The sequence below is a fragment of the Oryctolagus cuniculus genome, chromosome 1 (genome assembly GCF_964237555.1).
Source record: "Oryctolagus cuniculus chromosome 1, mOryCun1.1, whole genome shotgun sequence".
Taxonomy (NCBI): Eukaryota; Metazoa; Chordata; class Mammalia; order Lagomorpha; family Leporidae; genus Oryctolagus; species Oryctolagus cuniculus.
Genome location: NC_091432.1, coordinates 64,402,531 through 64,423,613, shown reverse-complemented (window position 1 = coordinate 64,423,613; position 21,083 = coordinate 64,402,531). Strand labels below are relative to the sequence as shown.

The window sequence follows — 21,083 nt, the reverse complement described above, 5'->3', positions numbered from 1 at the left end:
GGGTTTGGGCTGCTGACACTGGGCTGCAGCCTGGCCACCTGTCTACAACAAGTGAGCTCAGCCTTTGTGCAGCATTATCTAGTTCTCTAAAGTGATATTTTTTAAAGTGAGTAATTTGATTAAAATATGTGAAACTATTATTTAGGAAGTGTTTGTGTTGAATTTAAATCCTCCATTTTTTAGGAAGAGAAATTTTCTCCTTCCACTGGCACAACTATGTATTTCCATGCCTCTCTGGCATAGTTTTGTATCTGCTTTTGTGAAATCCTCATGAATATTAATTAGGGATGTGAGAATCATAAAAGAAACTTTAAAGTCATCCATATTCACCCTTTATAAATTATAAATCAGGTGTTGCCTAATGTTCTCTAGCAGCCCATTTCACTTATGTGAAATAATTAAACATTTAAGATTAGCAATGAAAGAAATATCCAAGGTCTTAAAATAGTAGCCAGTCCTTCATTCATTTTCCTTGATAAGTAATCCAATAACTCATATGTGAATTTAGAAATTTTTGTCCTAATAATGAATACATTGCTATGTTGACTGATTTGTATCAATCATTTTCATTCAGCTTATGGTGAGTGTACATATCTATATTCAAAGTTCATGACACGTTAGGGTACAGTCTTAGATTTTGACAATTGTACAGTGATATGTGTCCTCCATTATAGTGGATACATAATACATTCAATCATATATAGTAGTTTTTCTGTTCCCAGAACCTTCTGTGCTCTGCCTGTTTTTCCCTCCCTACAAACAACCCCCAGCAACTACTGTGTTTTTTACTCTTACAGTTTTGCCTGTTCCAGAATGTGATGGAATTGAAATTATGCAGTATGTATCATTTTCAGTATGGCTTCTTCCACTTAATCCTGTGCATTTAAGGTTCTTCCACATCTCTCTATGGCTTGATAGCTCATTTGTTTTCAGTGTTGAATAATATTTCATTGTCTGGATGTATTAGATTTTTTTAATCCATTCATCTCCTGAAGTGTTACACTTATTTTACAAATGATAAGATTGAAGCTGACATCAAGTTCATTTATGTATTATATGTGAAAAGTCTGAGACTGATATGCATGATCTAAATCAGAGGTCTCTAAAGTAGGTTATTCACAGGGTTAGGCGTACACAAGGTGATTGAGTATACATAGAGGAGGCTTTAATGGCACATTCACTGTTAGCTTTTATATATTGCAATGTACAGCACATATCTGTTTAGAGTTAGAGTCATTTAAATTATCTCTCACAAATTACACAAGTAGCTTTAAAATATCACAAGAAGTATGTCAAAATTCATATTGAAGACTGTTTAATAATACAAGTACAAGGGAACTCACAAAATGAACAGAGATGACATTTCTTTTTTTGTTTGTTTGTTTTTGTTTTTGACAAGCAGAGTGGACAGTGAGAGAGAGAGACAGAGAGAAAGGTCTTCCTTTTTGCCGTTGGTTCACCCTCCAATGGCCGCTGCGGCCGGCGCACCACGCTGATCCGATGGCAGGAGCCAGGTACTTCTCCTGGTCTCCCATGGGGTGCAGGGCCCAAGTACTTGGGCCATCCTCCACTGCACTCCCTGGCCACAGCAGAGAGCTGGTGTGGAAGAGGGGCAACCGGGACAGAATCCGGCTCCCCGATCGGGACTAGAACCCCGTGTGCTGGCGCCACAAGGCGGAGGATTAGCCTAGTGAGCTGCGGCGTTGGCCTGACATTTCTTTTAAATGCTGCTTATCAATTATAATTTTTTTAAAGATTTATTTTATTTATTTGAAAGGCACAGTTACAGAGAAAGATCGTCCATCCAGTGTTTCACTCCCCAAATGTCCACACCAGCCATTTTGGCTGGGCCAAGCCAAAGTTAGGAGCCAGGAGCTTCATCTGGGTATGGGGGCCCAAGGACTTGGGCCATCTTTCGCTGCTTCCCCAGGTACAGTAGTAGGGAGCTGGATCAAAGCGGAGCAGCTAGGACTTGAACCGGAACCCAAATGAGATGCTGGCATTGCCAGCAATGACCTAACCCGTTATGCCACAGCACAGGCTCCTAATTATAATGTTAAAAACATTAATAGCCCAAATATACTTGAAAGGGCATAAGCTAAAAATAACTGTAAGACCATTTAATAATAGATTTGTAGCTACTTTCATAGTAGTGAACTTTATCCTAAACTTGTAACTGTCATTTTTTTAAAAAAAGATTTATTTACTTATTTATTTATTTGAGAAGCAGAGTTAGAGAGAGAGGGAGAAATAGAGAGAGGTTTTCCATCTATGGTTCATTCCCGGAATGGCTGCAACAGGTAGAGCTGGCAAAGCCAGGAGCTTCTTCTGGGTCTCCCAGTTGGGTGCAGGGGCCGAGCACTTGGGCCATCTTCCACTGCTTTCCCAGGCCATTATTAGCAGGGAGCTGGATTGGAAGTGGAGTAGCCAGGACTTGAACTGGCGCTCATATGGGATACTGGCACTGCAGGCAGAGGCTTAACCTACTATGCCACAGTACCAGCTCCACTTGTAATTGTCTTGGGAAAGAGGCCTGAGTGCTTGGGTCTCTGCCACCCACATGGCAGGTCCTGATGGAATTCTAAGTGCCTGGCTTCCGCCTGGCCCAGGCCCAGGCCTGGCCATTGTTGTCATTTGGGGGAGTGAACCAATGGATGGAAGATAATATTCTCATTCTCATTTATTCATTCTCTCTCTCTCTCTCTCTCTCTTTCCTCCCCAAATCCCTATAACTCTGCCTTTCAAATACATAAGTAAATATGTAAATCAATCTTTAAAAAAAAAAAAAACAACAAAATATTTCAAAAGGTCCCATACCAGGTTAAAAAGTGAAATTACTTCCTCTGCCTTTTAAATTTCTGTGTATACTCATCTTTCCTTCCTTTTTTGAAGGAAATGTTCATTCTAACCAAGACTAAGTCTTCTGTCTATGTGATTTTGGTACTCATATTTTAGTTATATTGAGCTCTTATGTATTTTCTCCTGGTTTTCAGTCCCCCTATTTGCTATTGGCTTCTCCTCAGTCTGTAAGTTTTTCTTCCATGTCTAAAGTAGCAAACAGAACCTTCCCCGTAATATATATTTTCTGAAACTTCTGCCTTCGCTTTATGTTATATTTCCATTTGAAGGTCTATACTTGAATTTTTTAAAAGCTAAGAGCATAGGAGAATCATCTCTGTTTTCTCTAGTGTCCAGTAGATTACCTGGAATTGGGGTAAATATTTTCTAAATAAATATTTTGCTAGTGATGAACATTTATTTAAGTTCTTGGCATAAAGGTTTACCCTCTGCCCTGCAGTCATTTATGCTCTAGCCGGAAAGCTGCAGGTGATCAAGTCCAGCTAAAGGAGTTGTTTCTTTCCAGTGAGCCTGTCTTGAACTAGATTTTGAGGAACAGAAAGGATTTGGAGTAGAAGGTTGAAAAGTAGTTGCAGATTAAATAAGCAGTTGTGAGGAGCAACTCGGACTAGACTGTTACTCGAATTAAGATTTATTCTATGCATCTGCTCTCCCACAATATGGCGCTGGGAGAGGAGTAAACAGCTTCTACACAGCTGCCTCCAGTTCAACCAATAAACTGTAGGACCTGCTCCTGATTGGAGGAGAGCAGCGTACTTGGCGTGTGGGTAGCAGAGTTGGGATTGGTGGAAGAGGACTATAAAGGAGGAGAGAGACAACATGCACCAGGAACATCTATCTGAAGGAACACCTGTGCAGCCCCCCGAGAGAGCCGGCTGGCGGTGTGCCGCTCCCCCGCGGAAGTGGGGAAAGTGGCAGGGGGCACCGCCCTTCCACGGAGGTGGAAGGGTCGGTAGCCAACCCGGGAAGAACCAGCAGCAAACCCGGGGAGGGCCAAGCAGACAAAAGAACAGCGCAGGGTCCTGTGTTGTTCCTCCACGAAGACGGGGAGCGACAGCAGTGTTTCTGGAATTATTAAGGAGATGAAGGAAATTTTGGAAAGAAGTAACAAGATGCTCTTGGGGTGTGCTCAAGTTGATACTTTTGTTTTTTAAAGATTTACTCATTTATTTGAAAGTCAGAGTTAAGAGAGATGTCTTCCATCTGCTGGTTCACTTTCCAAATGGCCTCAATGGCCACAACTGGGCTAGGCCAGAGCTAGGAGCCAGGTGCTTTATCTAGGTCTCCCACATAGGTGCAGAGGCCTAAGGACTTGGGCCATCCTCTGCTGCTTTCGCAGGTACATTAGCAGGGTGCTGGATTGGAAGTGGAGCAGCCAGGTCCATATGGGATGCTGGTGCTGCAGGTGGCAGTTTTGCCTGCTATGCCATAGTGCCAGTCCCAAGTTGATATCTTTTCTTACAGGGTTGTGAACACTAGGCTGGAGGGTCATTAGAAAAGTCATGATAAAAAAATATGTACCAGAAAAACAACACTGTGTCAGGAGCCACGCCGTAATTTGTATGAGTATAGACCCTATTACCTCTTGATGCAACTTAAGTGTTCAGTTTCCTTGATCTGAAAGAAATCGACTGAAAAAATTCTCAGGTCTTTTTTAGAATCAGTCAGAAAAATTTCTTTGGCATTTTATTTAACATTTGAGTTAGAAAACTATTTTTGCATTTAGCAGAAGACTTGTGTGTGGAAAAAGCTTGACTTGGTGAATCTTTTAGAATAATATCTGTTTTTGGAATGTTTATTTCATATAAAAATAAATTTTCCATTATTTAATGTAGAATCTGATCAGGGATTGAGTACAAAAGTACATACTGTAGATATACTGGAGAACTGGCCTCTACTTTTTCCAAAGTCACTCACTATGTTTTAGGGTCTCTGTGTATTAGAAGTTTGTTAGCTTTCATAGAGTTACAAGGACTCCTGTATTTTAGAATTTAAAACCTAACTGACAGGCCGGCGCCGCGGCTCACTAGGCTAATCCTCCGCCTTGCGGCGCCGGCACACCGGGTTCTAGTCCCGGTCGGGGCGCCGGATTCTGTCCCGGTTGCCTCTCTTCCAGGCCAGCTCTCTGCTATGGCCAGGGAGTGCAGTGGAGGATGGCCCAGGTGCTTGGGCCCTGCACCCCATGGGAGACCAGGAAAAGCACCTGGCTCCTGGCTCCTGCCATCGGATCAGCGTGGTGTGCCGGCCGCAGCGCGCCAGCCGCGGCGGCCATTGGAGGGTGAACCAACGGCAAAGGAAGACCTTTCTCTCTGTTTCTCTCTCTCACTGTCCACTCTGCCTGTCAAAAAAAAAAAAAAAAAAAAAAAAAAACTAACTGACAAAGTAAGATGGGTATACATAAAAAGTTATAAACTTTGTACAATTATTAAGACCATGTCTGATTTATATGATTAAATGGCATATTCATGACACTCAGTAAGGGCCCTAAATCTGTAGGAAGACATGACATGTGGGATTAGAATATCAGGAGAAGGTAGGGATATTAAGTGGATATGGAGGAGTACATTCTTTACCAGTGGAAGGCTAGTATCAAAAATGCAAACGTAAATAATTATAGGCAAAACTGTGGAAATAGTAAAAAGATCAGTGGTTGCCAGATGTTAGGGACTGGAGAAGAAGGGACAAATAGGGAGAGCACAGAGGATTGTTAGAGCAGTGAAAATGCTGTATACGTTACTCTAATGGTAGATCGGTTGTTATACATTTGTTCGAACCCATGGAATGTGCAACAGTAAGAGTGAAACCTGACAGAAACCATTGACTTCGGATGATAATGATGTGTCAGATTAAGTTTATCAGTTGTAGCAAGTGTGCGGCTCTGTAGGTGATGTTGACCATGGAGGAAACTATGTGTGGGGGAAGGGGGATTTATGGGAACTCTGTACATTCTTCTCAGTTTTGCTATGAACCTGAAGCTGCTTTAACAAAGTATTTAATTTTTAAAATGCATCTGGATAAAGATAAAAATAGTAAAATAGAATTCTATAAGTGCTTTCCATGTAATGAATATGATCAGTTAAAAGTCTTATGCTTGGGGCTGGCATTGTGGCACAGTGGGTTAAGCTGTGCTGCCTTGACATTGGTATCTCATGTGAGCACTGGTTCTAGTCCTGCCTGCTCCACTTTGATCCAGTTCCCTACTATTGCACCTGGGAAAGCTATGGAAGATGAAGTGATTGGGCCCCAGACACTCAAATAGGAAAGCTGGTTGGAGTTCCAGCTTCCTGGTTTTCACCTGGCCCAGCTGCAGCCGTTGGGGCCATTTGGGGGAGTCAACCAGTGGATGGAAGGCCCCTCTCTCGAATTTCTTTGTAACTCTGCCTTTCAAATACATAAAAAAATCACTCACTCTTCAGTTGATGTCAGTATTTGGCAGTCCCTATCTGTGTGAAGTCATTTTCAAAGATTAAATGTTTAAAAAGTCTAATTAAAGCCCCTTATTAACAGGTGAACATTTGTAATGTAATTTTGAGGATAGGGGACACTAACTTTGGAAGGTCGACATTACAGAAAATTATACTCAATTATTATATTTGGAATTTTTTCAATAAATTTGTGGTAAAAAAATAATTGTGAATGAATACAGTATGCCTGGAAGAACACTTCTTGAGAATTTGAAATATTAGTGCCTTGGATCGGAGCTGTGGCACAGTGGGGTAAAGCTGCCGCCTGCAGTGCTGAAATCCCATATGGATGGCGGTTCGAATCCCAGTTGTTCCTCTTCTATCCAGCTCCCTGCTAATGGCCTGGGAAAGCGGTAGAGAACGGCCCAAATACTTGGGCCCCTGCACCCACGTGGGAGACCTGGAAGAAGCTCCTGGCGGCTAGCTTTGACCTGGCCCAGCCCCAGCCATTGCAGCTATTTGGGGAGTGAACCAAAGGATGGAAGATCTGTCTCTCTCTCTCTCCTTCTCTCTGTAACTCTACCTTTAAAATAAATAATAAAAATAAATTTGTTTTAAAAAAGAAATATTAATGCCTTGTATTAGTAGAGATTAGGCTTTGTAACATGGGTAATAAATAGACAAATTAATACACCTGTTTTTCAGGTTTCTTGGACTAAGGAGGATATCCAAAATGGAACTTAAATCTATGGACTTTTCTCTGCCCTTAATAATGACTGAAAGATTTTAGTTACAATAACCATATTATACTTTATCAGTCGCTTGCTGTATAGGAGGCATTTTTATTTTAATCATTAAATATTTTAATCACTAATCACTGATATTTTAATCATTAGGTTTAAATTCCATCAATGTGCCAATTTTACGGTTGAGGAAACCAAAGGCTCAGAGTGGTTGATGGAATATAATCTCAAGTGTCCTAATTTATAAATAGGAGAGCTGAGATTTGAATCCATCTTTGGCTGCAAAGACTATGTGTAATGTTGTGGAATATTGAACTGGAACATTGGGTGGGAACCCTTTTGTCTTTCTTTTTTGGCTATTATTATTTGCTGTACTTTTTTGTTGTTTAATATGTTTGATACATTCAAAATTATATTAGCTTGGTTACATCAGTATTTAAAATTGTGTTATTTTCTTTAAACCTTTAAAATCTGCTCATCTGGTTCAAGTCCTGGCTGCTCCACTTCCGATCTAGCTCTCTGCTATGGTCTGGGAAAGCAGTGAAAGATGGCCCAAGTGCTTGGGCCTCTGCACCCATGTGGGATACCCAGATCAGGCTCCTGGCTCCTGGCTTCAGATGGGCCCAGCTCAGGCCATTGCAGCCATTTGGGGAGTGAACCAACAGATGGAAGACCTCTGTTTATCTCTCTGCCTCTGCTTATGTAACTCTGCCTTTCAAATAAATAAATAAGTCTTAAAAAAAATCTACCCAATATTCAGCTCTGCTGGGAAGCTTGGAAGATTGATATTTTGATCCCAGTTCACCTACCATGGTTCACTTTGAGCCCAGTGTGAACTGGTCCAATATAAATCCTAATTTCTTCACCTAAAAGTTAGAAGTTTCTTTACGTATTTTGTTCTTGTTTTAGCAATACAGTGAACATTTCAGCAGCGTTCAGTACATTGTCATGTAGTAGAAAATTCTCAGTAAATACTTTTTTTTCTTTGTAAATTTTTTTTTGGACAGGCAGAGTTAGTGTGAGAGAGAGAGAGAGAGAGAGAGAGAGAGACAGAGAGAAAGGTCTTCCTTTTTCCATTGGTTCACCTCCCAAGTGACCACTGTGGCCGGCGTGCTGCGCTGATCCGAAGCCAGGAGCCAGGTGCTTCCTCCTGGTCTCCCGTGCGGGTGCAGGGCCCAAGGACCTGGGCCATCTTCCACTGCACTCCTGGGCCACAGCAGAGAGCTGGACTGGAAGAGGAGCAACCAGGACAGAACTGGCGCCCCAACGGGGACTAGAACCCAGGGTGCTGGCGCGGCAGGCAGAGGATTAGCCTAGTGAGCCGTGGCGCCGGCCAGTAAATACTTTTGAATGAAAGAATTGATATATGTCATGCATTGATCCCAGCGCTTTATAAACACTAATTCGTTTAATTGTCTGAGCAACACTGAAGTGTAGGTGTTATTACTACCATCTTTTTTTTTTTTTAAGATTTATCTGTTTATTTGAAAGTCAGAGTTATATAGAGAGAAGGAGAGACAGAGATCTTCCATCTTCTGCCCCCCCCCCCCCCCCCCCCGTCATCACACCTGTCAGGACCAAGCCAGGCCAAATCTAGGAGCTTCCTGTGGGTCTCCCACATGGGTGGCAGGGGCCCAAGCAGTTGGGCCATCTGCTACTGCTTTTCCCAGGCCATTAGCAGGGACCTAGATCTGATGTGGAGCAGCCAGGACCTGAACTGATACCCATATTAGCTTTACCTACCATGCCACACCACTGGTCCCACTACCTTCATTTCTGAGATGAGTAAATGCAAGGCAAAGACAAGTTAAATAACTTGCAGAGGCCAAGATTTAAACTCTGCAGATGTGATTCTTGATAGTGATTCTTGATACTGGCTGCACATTGGAATCACCTGGGAAGTTTATTGAACGGCCTCTGTTTGGGCCCCGCCTCTAGAGTCTGGTTGAGCAAGTAGCATTTACTCTGCAGTCCCTTAGCTGACCTGTGAAGTCTTGGTTCTCTTGATTTTTAGTGCTTTAGTAATTTTCACTACTAAGAAGTTCTGTGTCAAAATTACCCTGATCTTTTGTAAATAAGTAGAAATGCTCATTATTTTTTGAACATCAGTTTACTGAAGTTGAAAAGATGGAAAATCTCACCCATGTATAGGTTATGTAGTATCAAAAGAGTTGAAGCTTATTTTGATTGATTTTTTTCCTTTACTGTGAGTAGATAATTTAGCTGAGATCTTGCATGTTACTGTGTTTTATTGATATGGTTCCTGATGAGATGTTTCATAAAAGTGAAAACTTTGATCTTTATTTTATTAATTCATGCTCAGTACCTTTTCTTAACATTAGTAACAGTTTCTGCTGAAAAATCACTTAATTTGTTCAGTTTAGATAGCTAGAAATTGCTTCTGTTGGGGAGAATTGAGTTAGACAAGCTCCTTGAGATTTTTCTAGCTTTATGTGTTGAAGTAGATATGAGCAGTTGAGCTTTAAAGCCTTTTAAAAAATTTTAGCTTTTGGGGTGGGCGGTGTGGCATGGCAGGTTAAGCTGCCGCCTGCAATGCTGACATCCTATATATAGGTGCCTATTTAAGTCCTGGCTGCTCTACTTCTGTTCCAGCTTCCTACTAGTGGTCTGGGAAAAGCAGAGGAAGAAGGCCCAAGTGTTTGGGCTCCTGCTCTCACATGGGAGGCCCCAGAAGAAGCTCCTGGCTCCTGGCTTCTGGGTTTAGACTGTCCCAGCCCCAGCCTACATGGATTTCCTCCCTTCTATTTCCAGATAACTGTAGTCAAGCACATGAAATTATTATTTGCTTGCTGATTTAATACATTCCAGTTCTGCTGTCCACAAGGAACTGCTTTTACAGCTGTCTTTGAGATCAAGTGGTTAGTTCATTCATGCTATTACAACACTTTATTTTAAAACAACAGCAACTAGCTTGTTTATCTCCCTAATAAAAACCTTCTCTTAGGGAAGCTTATAAATAAATATCAGCTAATATTGGCATTGAAAACATAACCTAACTGGCTGTGCCATAGCGCCAGACCCCTTAAGTTGCCATCTGGATCACCAGCATCCCATATGGGCGTCAGTTTGAATCCCTGTTGCCCCTCTTCCAATCCAGTTCCCTGCTAATTGCCTGGGAAGGCAGCAGAGGATGGCCCAATTGTTTGGGCCCCTGACCCACGTGGGAGACCCAAAAGAAGCTCTTGGCTTTGACCTGGCCCAGTCCTGGCTGTTGTGACCATTTAAGGAGTGAACCAGTGGATGGAAGATCAGTCTCTCTTTGTAACTCTGACTTTCAAATAAATAAAATAAATAAGTCTTTTAAAAAAACAATTATAACAAAGTATAAATTTTTAAAATGACCATTTTAATGATGTTTAATAATCTATTAATGCTCTAATCTAAAGCCATTAGCTATAAATTTTTTACAATTGATAATGTTTAAAATATTTTAAAATAAAAAGTAAACTCTCCAAAATTAAATAACCAACAGTTATTATTTAACATGGAATAGATTTGGCTTTGCATCTCCCTAAGAGAAAGTACCTTTTTAGAAGCAAACTTCCAAGATATGTACTCATATTGACAACAGAATCATAAAAATTGAACCTCCAACATGTTTCTGCTTAAGTCTGACAGGATTTGTGCACATACATCTCTTAAGAAATTGTCATAATGATAGCATTTACTGGAGGACTAAATGTATTTCAAACTGATGACTTTTGTGTCTTGAAGGCAACACTGAGTTTTGTGTAAGCAGAGTAAATGAATATAAAAGTTGCTGGTAGAACTGTAACTTTCTGGACTGGGTATTTAGTGTAGTGATAGACACCCACTTCCCCCTTGGGAGTGCCTGGTGCACTTCCTGCCTCTTGTTCTTGAGCCAAGCTTCCCCCCAGTGCAGACCCTGGGAAGCAGCTGTAATAGCTCAAGTGATTGTGTTCTTGTGAGCTGCCTGGGAGACCTGGGTTGAGTTCTCTGGTCTCAGCACGGTCCTTGCCACTGTTACTGTTTGGGGAGTGAACTAGTAGATGAGAGCTAGCTGTCTGTCTCCTCCACTGTCCCTCTGCCTCTCAAAGTTAGAAAAAAAAATTTTTAAGAAGGTATTTTCTTGGAAAGTTACACTTCTCTTTTACAAGCAGAGACAAAGAGAGGTAGAGAGTGTCGCTCCCCCATTCGCGGAGGAACGACACTAGACCCTGCGCTGTTCTTTCTGCCCGCTCTTCCCAGGTTAGCTGCCGGTCCCTCACTCACCGAGGAACGATGCTGTCCCGGGTTAGCTCCGCGGAGGAGTGGCACACCGCCGGCCGGCTCTCTCGGGGGCTGCTCAGATGTTCCTCAGGTGTTCCTTCAGATGTTCCTGGTGCATGTTGTCTCTCTCCTCCTTTATAGTCCTCTTCCACCAATCCCAACTCTGCTACCCACACGCCGAGCACGCTGCTCTCCTCCAATCAGGAGCAGGATCAGCTCCTGCAGCTTATCAGTCAAATTGGCGAGAGGCAGCTGCGTAGAGGTTGTTTGCTCCCTCTCTCAGCGCCATATTGTGGGAGAGCAGATGCATAGAATAAGTCTTAATTCCAGTAACTTAGTCTAGTCTCAGTTGCTCCCCACAGAAAGAAAGACAGAGTTCCCCATTCCTTGGTTCATTCCTTAGAATGCCCACAGTGGCTGGGGCTATGCTGGAGCCAGAACTGCGAGCTGGGAATTCAGTCCAGGTCTCCCATATGGGCTACAGAACCCCAATCACTTGAGCTATCATTGCTACCTCCAAGGGTCTGCTTTGGTGGGAAGCTGGAGTCGAGCTGGAGCCAAGAATCAAACCCAGGCACTCAGATGTGGAATGTGGATATCTTAACCACTGGGCCAAATGTCTGCTCTTAAGACACCTCTTAAAATGTGTTTTTCATTGTGTTTTAAATACTATCATAGCAATGGGGCCTTTGCTCTGACTGCAGTGAAAGACATTGCTTCTTTTTTTTTAAAAAAATTATTTTATTTATTTGAAAGGAAGAATTACAGAGAGAGGGAGAGATAAAATGATCTTTGACCCTCTGGTTCATGGTCACAATGGCGGGAGCTGGGCTGGTCTGAAGCCAGGAGCCAGGAGCTTCTTCCGGGTTTCACATGTAGATGCAGGGGGCCCAAGGACTTGGGTCATCTTCTAATGCTTTCCCAGGCCATAGCAGAGAGCTGAATCGAGAGTGGAGCAGCCAAGACTCGAACCAGTGCCCATATGGGATGTCGGCACTGCAGGTGGCAGCAGCTTTACCCACTATGCCACAGTGTTCGCCCCTATTTTTTTTTTTTTTTTTTTTAGTATATATCCCCGATTGTTTCATCTAACTCTGCCTTCTCATTGGTCAGATTTATACTTGCTCTTTCAGATCCAATTGCTGTACCCAATTTAACATAACTGTTCCTGACTTCTCTCACGTTCAGAGAGATAGTAGTTTGTTCTTTTTCATACTTTGTTAAACCTGATATTCTTTGTATTAAAATCCAACAATCTTTTCATTAATTAAACAGCCTATCAGTTTATTTATTCCTTGGAGATACCATCATCCATCAAGTTGTATAAAGGCTAAAACCCAAGGGTCATCTTTGTTGTTTCTCCTTCCCTTTTCAGGGGCCACACCATGAGCAATTTACTCTGCTAAGTGTCTTTGTGGTCAGTCTTGTTTCTGTCTCCAATCCCTCCAGCATATTTGGAGCTTAAAACAAAACAAAGTATACAAAAAAACAAAACAAAACAAAAAACCTATTTTGTCAATTTCTGTCTTGACCACACAGTTCAGTCCGTTTACATTTAAAGTAGTTACTGAGCCGGCGCCGCGGCTCACTAGGCTAATCCTCCGCCTTGCGGCGCCGGCACACCGGGTTCTAGTCCCGGTCGGGGCGCCGGATTCTGTCCCGGTTGCCCCTCTTCCAGGCCAGCCCTCTGCTGTGGCCAGGGAGTGCAGTGGAGGATGGCCCAGGTGCTTGGGCCCTGCACCCCATGGGAAGACCAGGAAAAGCACCTGGCTCCTGGCTCCTGCCATCGGATCAGCGCGGTGCGCCGGCCGCAGCGCGCTGGCCGCGGCGGCCATTGGAGGGTGAACCAACGGCAAAGGAAGACCTTTCTCTCTGTCTCTCTCTCTCTCACTGTCCACTCTGCCTGTCAAAAAAAAAAAAAATAAATAAATAAAGTAGTTACTGATAAGGAGAGACCAATGTGTCATTTTGCTGTTTGTTTTCTCTATACCTTATACTTTTTTGTCCCTCTTTTGGTATATTACTGTCTCTGTGTGTTTCCTTAAATTTTTTGGAAAAGATTTATTTTGTTTATTTGAAAGACAGAGTTACAAGAGAGAGGGAGGGAGAGACAAAGAAAGATCTTCCATCCTCTGGTTTACTCCCCCAATGGCCATAACAGCTAGAGCTGGGCCAGGTCAAAACCAGGAGCCAATACCTTTTTCCCAGTCTCCATCTTCTGTTGTTTTCCCAGGCACATTAGCAGGGAGCTGGATCAAAAGTGGAGCAGCTGGGACTCGAACTGGCACCCATATGGGATACCAGCATTGCAGGTGACAGTTTAACACACAGACTCCATAGTGCTGGCTCCTTCATGAAATTTTTTAACTTAAAAAACCTTTTTTTAGCGTAGTTTTAAATTTATAGAAAAATTATAAAACTTTTGCAAGGTTCCCATATATCTCTCAGTAATGTTCCCTTGTTGTTAATATCTTAGGTTCTTATGTGTGTTTGTTGTAAATAAGGAATCAACATTGGTACATTGTTCATAACATTCACATTTTACTGACTTGGATTGTATTCATTTCTCCCTGTGCTGTTGTTTCAGCCCTGCTTTCCTCCCTTTTTTGTTCCAGATTCCCATCCAGTATACCACACTGCATTTAGTTCTTGTCTTTTTAGCCTCCTCCAGTCTGTGACAATGCTTCACACTTTGTTTTTGATTGTTTTAAGGAGTAGTAGTTGGGTATTTGTGCAGTATAACTGAATTTGCATTTTTCTTTTGTGTTTCTTATAATTGGTCTGGGATTATGGATTTTGGTAAGACTACAGAGCTGAAATGCCATTCTTTTTTTTAACTTTTATTTAATAAATATAAATTTCCAAGGTACAGTTTATGGATTACAATGGCTCCCCCCCGCCCCATATCTTCCCTCCCACCCACAACCCTCCCATCTCCTGATCCCTCTCCCATTCCATTCGCATCAAGATTCATTTTCAATTATCTTTATATACAGAAGATCAATTTAGAATATATTAAGATTTCAACAGTTTGCAACCACGCCGAAACACAAGTGTAAAATACTGTTTGAGTACTAATTATAGCATTAATTCACATTGTACAACACATTAAGGACAGAGATCCTACATGAGGAGTAAGTGCACAGTGACTCCTGTTGTTGACTTAAACAACTGACACTCTTGTTTATGGCATCAGCAATCACCCTAGGCTCTTGTCATGAGTTGCCAAGGCTATGGAAGAATTTTGAGTTTGCTGACTCTGATCTTATTTAGACATAAGTCATAAGTCTAAAGTCATAGTCAAAGTGGAACTTCTCTCCTCCCTTCAGAGAAAGGTACCTCCTTTGATGGCCCGGTCTTTCCACTGGGATCTCACTTGCAGAGATCTTTCATTTAGGTTTTTTTTTTTTTTTCTTTTTGTCAGAATGTCTTGGCTTTCCATGCCTAAAATACTCTTCAGCCAGATCTGAATGCCTTAAGGGCTGATTCTGAGGCCAGAGTGCTGTTTAGGACATCTGCCATTCTATGAGTCTGCTGTGTATCCCGCTTCCCATGTTGGATCATTCTCTCCTTCTTAATACTATCAGTTAGTATTAGCAGACACTAGTCTTGTTTATGTGATCCCTTTGACTCTTAGACCTATCATTATGATCAATTGTGAACAGAAATTGATCACTTGGACTAGTGAGATGGCATTGGTACATGCCACCTTGATGGGATTGAATTAGAATCTCCTGCTGAAATGCCATTCCTAACACATCACATCAAGGATACATATTGTCCGCATGGCTTATTGCTGGTGATGTTAACCTTGATCACCTGGCTTGGCAGTATTTAAGTATTAAGTGTTAAGTTACTTTCTTTCCTCCTTTCTATATTCTACTGTTTAGAAGTTGGTCACTCAGTGGGGCCCACCTTCAAGCAGTGGGGATTTAAGCTCCACCTTCTTGAAGAGGGACCAGTTGTACAAATAATTTGGGATTCTCCTGTATGGGGACTTGTTCCTTTTTCCCCATTTACTTACAGGCATACCTCAGAGGTATTATATATATTGTTCCAGACCCCTGCAATAAAACAGGTATTTAAATAAAGTGAATCATAGAAATTTTTTTGGCTTTCCAGTGTATTTAAATGTTATATTTACACTATACTGTAGTCCATTAAGTGTTACTACTGTTATATCTTAAAAATACTTTTTTGCTAAAAAATGAGAATGATGATCAGAGCCTTCAGTAAGTCATAATATATATATTTTTGGTAAGATTATTTATTTGAAAGAAAGAGGGAGAGACATCTTTCATCCTCTGGTTCTCTTCACAACTGACTGCAACAGCCAGGGCTAGGCAGAAGCCAGGAGTCAGGAACTCAGTCCAGGTCTCCCACCTAGGTGCAGGGCCCCAAGCACTTGCACCATCTTCTGCTTTCCCAAGTGCATTAGCAGAGAGCTGGGTTGGAAGTGGAGCAGTGAAAGCTTGAACCAGTGCTCATATGGGATGTCAGCACTATAGGCTTTGGGTTAACCCACTATACCACAACACCAGCCGCAAGTCAGTGGACTTTTTGCTGATGGAGGTCTTGCTGTAATGTTGTGGCTGCTGACTGATCACGGTAGTGTTTGATGAAGGTTGGGATGACCGTGACAATTTCTTAAAATAAGGCAACAATTAAATCTGCTGCATCAATTGACTTTTCTTTTATGAAATATATCTCCATAGCATGCAATGCTATTTGACAGCATTTTACTCACAGAATTTCTTTCAAAATTAGAGTTAATCCTCTCAAGTTTTGTGGCTGCTTTATTAAGTTTATTTAATAATATTCTAAATCCTGTGATGTCATTTCATTACTCTTCAACAGCATCTTCCCAGGAGTAGATTCCATCTCAAGAAATCATGTTCTTTGTCCATCCATAAGAAAAAAACATTCCTTGAAGTTTTTTTTTTTTTTTAATTTACTTATTTATTTGAGAGGTAGAGTTTCAGAGAGGGAAAGACAGAGAGTATGGTCTTCCATCCACTGGTTCACTCCCTAGATGGCCATAATGGCTGGAGCTGGGCTGATCTGAAGCCAGGAGACAGGAGCTTCTTCTGGATCTCCCATGTGGGTGCAAGGGCCCAAGTACTTAGGCCATTTTTAATTGCTTTCCCAGGCCATAGCAGAGAGCTGGATGGGAAGAGAAGCAGCCGACACGAACCGTTACCCATATGGGATGCTGGTGCTACAGACGAAGGCTTAGCCGTCTGTGCCACAGTGCCAGTCCCCATCTTAAAGTTAATTGCATCAGTTCATTTACATTTTCAGGCTCGACTTCTATTTCTGTTTGCTGTTTCTACCACATCTGTGGTTACTTGCGCCACTGAAATCTTGAACCTGTCAAAGTCATTCACGAGGGTTGGAATCAACTTCTTCCACATTCCTATTAATATTTATTTTTAACATTCTATGAATGTTCTTAATAGCATCTAAAATGGCTAATTCATTCCAGAAGATTTTCAATACTTTGTCCAGTTTTATCTGTTGAATCACTATCTATAGCAGCTATAGTCTTATGAAATGCAATTCTTGGGGCTGGCGCCATGGTGCAGTAGGTTAATCCTCCGCCTATGGCACCGGCATCCCATGTGGGCGCCGGGCTGCTCCTCTTCCAATTTGGCTCTTTGCTATAGCCTGGAAGGGCAGTGGAAGATGGCCCAAGTCTTTGGCCCCCTGCACTCACATGGGAGACCAGGAGAAAGCACCTGGCTCCTGGCTTCGGATCAGCGCAGCTCCGGCCGTTGCGGCCACTTGGGGGAATGAACCAATGGAAGGAAGGCCTTTATCTCTGTCTCTCCCTCTCACTGTCTGTGGCTCTTTCAAATAAATAAATAAAATCTTCTAAAAAATACAATTCTTTAATATTAAGACTTAAAAGTTGAAATTACTTCTTAGTCCATGCTCTTCAGAATGGATATTGTGTTAATAGACATGAAAACAGCATTAATATCATGTATCTCTCTCTCTCTCTCTCTCTTTTTTTTTTTTTTATGGAAAAAAGTTATTTAGAGAGACAAAGGGAGAGAGAGAGAGAGAGAGCTCTTCTGTCTGCTGGTTCACTCCCTAGATGGCTGCAATGGCTGGAACTGAGCAGCCTGTCTGAAGCCAGGAGCCAGGAGCTTCCTCCGGGTCTCCCATGTAGGTGTAGCGGCCCAAGCGCTGCTTTCCCAGGCCTGTTAGCAACAGCTAGCTAGCTGCATAGGAAGTGGAGCAGCGGGGACTCCAACCAGTGCCCATTTGGGATGCAGGTGCTGCAGATGGCTGCTTTACGCATAATGCCATAGTGCACAGAGCACAGACATCCCACCACACTATTATAATTTTAAAAATCTCATATTCTCATTGTTCATTGTGAATGTGTAAAACAGCAGTTGACTTTGGTATACTGGCCTTGTATCTTACAACCTCGATAAACTCAATTATTAGCGCCAGGAAATTTTGGCAACTTCTTTGGCTTTTTTTTTTTTTTTTTTAAACATAGACAATCACATTATCAGTGGATACAGATTTATTTCTTTCTGATTTGTATGCCTTTTGTTTCTTTTTCTTGCCTCATACTAGATAGGACTTTGAGCAGAGTGTTAAAAGGAGTGCTAAGAGGGCCGGCCCTATGGCGTAGTAGGCTAAGCCTCCACCTGTGCTGCTGGCATCCCATGTGGGCACCGATTCTTGTCCTGACTGCCGCTCTTCTGATCCAAGTCCTTGGGCCCCTGCCCCTGAGTGCTTTCCCAGAAGCTCCTGGCTCCTGGCTTTGGATCAGCACAGCTCTGGCTGTTGCTGCCATTTTGGGAGTGAACCAGCGGATGGAAGACCTTACTCCCCGTCTCTCCCTCTCTCTCTAACTCTGCCTCTAAAATAAATAAATAAATCTTAAAAAAAAAAAAAAAAAAAGAGTGCTGAGAGAGGAGATTCCTGCCTTGTCCCTGATCATATTAAAAGTATGTCAGGTATAGGGGTTTTTGTGTACTTTTTGTTTTAAGGAAGTTCCCTTCTACTCTAGATTTTTTGGAGATTTTTATCATGAATTAATGTTAACTTTATCTTTTTTTATCTGAATAGGTTTTAGATCAATTAGGTTAGGCCATTTAAAATGTCAATTGATTTTATATTTTCTTCAGTAATTAAATAGAGTTAATCTTCATTTTTCATAAAAGATTAACATATTACATGAGATTAATTTTTTAATTTCATAATTAAATAGAAAAGTAAGTAAAGGCAAATTATGATAATTTAAAATAACATTTTATTTACTTCTGTATCACAAAACAATGAAAAATACTTATACTTCAAAACTTTCTTTAAGGGTGAAAATGAAGTTTTCTACTACTATTAAAATGATTTAAGAATATAGTGAAAGGGCCAGCATTGTGGCAAAGCAGATAAAACTGTTGCCTCTGGCGCCGGCATCCCATATGGGTGCTAGTTCAAGACTCAGCTGCTCCACTTCCCATCCAGCTCCCTTCTAATGGCCTAGGAAAGGCAGCAGAAGATGGCCTAGGTGTTTGGGTTCCTGCCACCGATGTGGGGGACTTGGTAAAGTTCTTGGCTTCAGACTGGCCCATTCCTGGTGGTTGTAGCGATCTGGGGAGTGAACCAGCAGATGGAAAATCTCTCTCTGTCTTTCCCTCTCTCATGCTGTAACTCTGACTTTGAAATAAACAAATACATCTTAAGAAAAAAAAACATAGTAAAGACAGTTGTATAAGGGAATCTGCAGAAAGTTTGTGGAAATGCACAGTATGTTTTAATTCCTTTTTCCCGCAAATTTTGAATTAATATATAATTTACATCGGTTGAGAATTACCCAATTTGTACAGATTTGTTTTTATGTAAAAGACCTTTGCATAGCATTAGGAATTCCATGAAAAAAAAGTAGAGTATTTAAAAATATGGTTTCCTATAATTTTAAAAAACCATCTAGTAGCACATCCTTATTGAGGGTTTTTTTTTTTTTTTACAGGCAGAGTGGACAATAAGAGAGAGAGAGAGACAGAGAGAAAGGTCTTCCTTTGCCGTTGGTTCACCCTCCAATGGCCGCCGCGGCGGGCTCGCTGCGGCTGGCGCAACGCGCTGATCCGATGGCAGGAGCCAGGTACTTATCCTGGTCTCCCACGGGGTGCAGGGCCCAAGCACCTGGGCCATCCTCCACTGCACTCCCGGGCCACAGCAGAGAGCTGGCCTGGAAGAGGAGCAACCGGGACAGAATCCGGCACCCCAACCGGACTAGAACCCTGTGTGCCAGCGATTAGCCTAGTGAGCCGCAGCGCCAGCCTCTTATTGAGATTTAAAGATTAGTTTCTCAAGGTGGGCTTTTGGTGCAGGGTCAAGATGCCATCTGGGATGCCCACAACTCTTCTTTAAGCTCCTGAGTTTGAGGCCAGGCTGTGCTTCCAGTTCCAGCTTCTTGCTCACGTGCACTCTGGGAGGCAGTGGGTGATAGCTCAAGTAGCTGGATGCCTGCCACCCACAGAGGAGACCTGCACTGAGTTTTAGGATCCTGGCTTCAGCCGGCCCAATCTTGCTCTTATAGATACCTGGGGAGTGAACTAGCAGGTGGAAGATATGTTTCTGTGTGTGTGTCTCTCTCTCCCAAATAAATGAATTTCAGAAGATTAAAAAAAAGGGAGATTAGTTTCTCAAGTATGCTGGAGGACAGTGGATACAGAATAACCTATGCCAGGACCATGGAGCACACTCCTGCTCAGCTTGCTTCGTAAACGGGCCAAAGGTTAAACTATCAGTCCACTTCTCACTGTCTACACAACAGTGACTTTCTTTGTGTTTCTTCACTTGTTAAAGCAATACAGCAAGTGTTATTGAGAGGTAAAACAAAGCAAGTCTTATATCAGACACTGATGGCTTTCTACAAGTTGAAATGTGATGTTATTGGATGTTTCAAAGAGTGTATTGATGTGTGTTTTCAAGGAAGCCACTGTTCCAGAGTGAACTATATTGCAGATCAGATCAGCACTGTACATTACTGATGTTCAGGTAAATAAAAATAAATTTGTGTCTGGTGGTCCATTTCAGAGAGTGATGCTGTGAGCCAGTGGCAGGGAGTTGGGGAGTGGTGATTGGGTTAAAATAAACTAAAAAAAAAAAAAAAAAAAAAGTAAGCCATAGTTTTTTTCCTTAGCAAGTTAATAAGCGTGGATCTAATTATAACATAAACGGGAAACTAGTCAATTTCTATATAGAATGCTTTCAGAGGCATGAAATGCTGTTTAGAATTTACCCGGTAGAAGCCACAGAGTGTTCTCAGCATCCATGCAGAATAGGTTTTGAACAGCTGCGTGGAGCACACAGAAGTCATGATTCTTGCCTCTGTGAACTAACTTGAATAAAGTCTTTCATCTAAAGATTTCACTGTTTGTCTATTCCATGAATCTCTCATGTCATCTCTAAAGGGCTCATTCAGTTTAATACAGATCAGCTTTGTGACTTAGAGCTCTAGAAATTGCCATGCTAATTTATAATGCAGAAAAAAGTTAACAAAGTAATTCATATTTTTTAAAAATAACTAGGTGAAATTCTCTCTAAAATTTTGTCTTTTGCAAAAAAGACTGATAATAACTGGAATTCTAGCTCAAATTTAACTAGTTATGAACTGTGTGTCAATCTTGTGTTTTATTTCTCTGTGGTTGTATCAAGTCCTGCCAGAATTAAGAGAAATAAATGTATAAAGGTGCTTGTTAAGTTCATTCATTCTGTACTGGTATATATTTAGAGTTCTTTGTATCAGTCCTACCCATATGAGGCTTATATCCTATTCTTTGTACTGTGTGAAGTATTC

General features: G+C 41.8%; 1 protein-coding gene across 5 annotated transcripts in view; it reads left to right on the top strand.

The window, feature by feature from the left end:
- Positions 1 to 21,083, top strand: part of FCHSD2 (FCH and double SH3 domains 2) — a 299,407-nt gene that overhangs the window by 97,190 nt on the left and 181,134 nt on the right. The window contains exon 1 of one of the 5 annotated variants that reach the window (XM_051851109.2): positions 814 to 837. The exons of the other annotated variants lie outside the window; for them this stretch is intronic. The gene's annotated coding sequence lies outside the window, so the exon portion shown is untranslated. Of the gene's footprint in view, positions 1 to 813; positions 838 to 21,083 lie in introns of those variants that run through there. 5 annotated transcript variants of the gene reach the window in all.